The 1,682-nt window shown below is 40.8% G+C and overlaps 1 pseudogene; it reads left to right on the top strand.

Annotated features, from left to right (window-relative positions):
• The first annotated feature begins 224 nt into the window (after positions 1-224).
• On the top strand, positions 225-1,202 carry LOC147427873 (LEAF RUST 10 DISEASE-RESISTANCE LOCUS RECEPTOR-LIKE PROTEIN KINASE-like 1.4; annotated as a pseudogene).
• The last annotated feature ends 480 nt before the right edge of the window (positions 1,203-1,682 follow it).

Below are 1,682 nucleotides of genomic sequence, written 5' to 3' on the forward strand. Positions count from 1 at the left end.
AACAGCTTTGAAGGTTTGAACCTAGCCAAAGATTTGTCTGTTGGCCGCTAGGATGTGAAGTTTGAACACCTTGAGTCATGCCTTGTCTCTTAGGGTAAAGCCCTATTCCGCTTAGTTGTGCATAAGTGGAGTCCTTCTACGCCATTTTTCATACCCTGCCTCGCGCACAAGCACCACCTCATGACATGGAAGGTAGGGCAGCCCTTGTTGAGCCCCACAACAAAATGGAAGCTCCTTGCATAAGCGAGAGTGGTTTGAGGTATTGCTGCTCCTAAAAACCACACCCATATTATGCTTCTTAAACATTGAGTAGTATATTCTCCTTGCCAATTTTTGGAGATTGTTGCTACCAAAATCCGATGCCATTTGCAGATTGCTACGGCCCTCCTGTGACCCTGTTTGTGAAGATATTGAGGATGAAGCTATAAGAAGACCAAATTGCAGCATGCAAGAGACCCCCCATCTCAAGCCCTGCTTGCAAACATGCTGATGATGACTCATGCTGCACTTGCGAGCGCATTGGCAATTGCGAATATATGCAGTCACAAACAAACAACAGAATGATCCTTAGTAAGCATCTTGTTTGAAACTTTACATTTATTGTGATGATTATGGTTATTCTAAAAAATGAATGCATAATCTATCTGGCCCTCGTTGTTACTAGTATATATATTTTTTGAGACTCAATGAAATACTACAGTTTCTTTTTCTTGCTATGTTCTGCCAATGTTGGTCATGTACTTGCTAGTATGTAAAACTTGGTGTAGAGAAACTTTGGTTTCTCTAGATGGGACCTTGGATGTTGTAGAGATGAGTGATGATTTGTCGTGCTAACTTTGAACTTGTGCAGGTAGGACTTATTAGCAAGTCTTTTGCTCGCTCAGTTTTAAAACCAGATTTGATAAAGCTTTTAGATGTCCAAGTGTTTGCGTACAAGGAGCTTCAAGTGGCCACCAATGACTTCAATGAAGTGAATGTAAGTGGGCATAGCAGGTTCAGTTCAATGTTTCGGGGAGTCCTAGCAGACGGCAGAATGGTTGCGATTAAACAACTCTATCAAAGCAGTAAGTATGGTGACTATGAGTTCCACTGTGAAGTCTGCAAGTTCTAAGCCATGCGAGTGGTGTACTTCTTGTATTGCTCGAGACTCCTATTTATGTGCATGTGTGGATAGTTTTCTTATCTTGTACTATGTTTGTTGATCGATGCATATGTGTAGTCTATCTATGCATGATCTACCTTATGCACATACATGTTTTTTGCACATTCCTTGTTTATCTATAGAGGACTCACCATGACTATTTTTCATGGTTTTTGTTATTTTTTTAATACACTTGATTTAAGTAGGAAATGCTATCACATTTACATGCAGGTTGATATGCTCAACAAGCAGCATTCTCCCTACCTACTGAGGTTGATAGGTTACTGTGTAGGCCAAGATCTCTGACTTTTTGTGAAGGGTCTTGAGGTCTCATTATATGGCACATTATGAGCATGCCAAATTATGGAATTTGTTTTGTTTTTTGCAGGGACTCCCAAAAGCCCTCCATTTTTAGACTAGGAACATGTATGAGGGTATCTATTGACTCTATGAGAGGCCTCGAGTACCTTCATGAGCTTTTCAGTCCTCCTGTCATACATCAAGATTAGTAACTTTGGACTGGCAAAGCTTGGGTGTGGCA

This window comes from Adiantum capillus-veneris, chromosome 23 (genome assembly GCF_014529385.1).
Source record: "Adiantum capillus-veneris isolate H3 chromosome 23, ASM1452938v2, whole genome shotgun sequence".
Lineage (NCBI taxonomy): Eukaryota > Viridiplantae > Streptophyta > Polypodiopsida > Polypodiales > Pteridaceae > Adiantum > Adiantum capillus-veneris.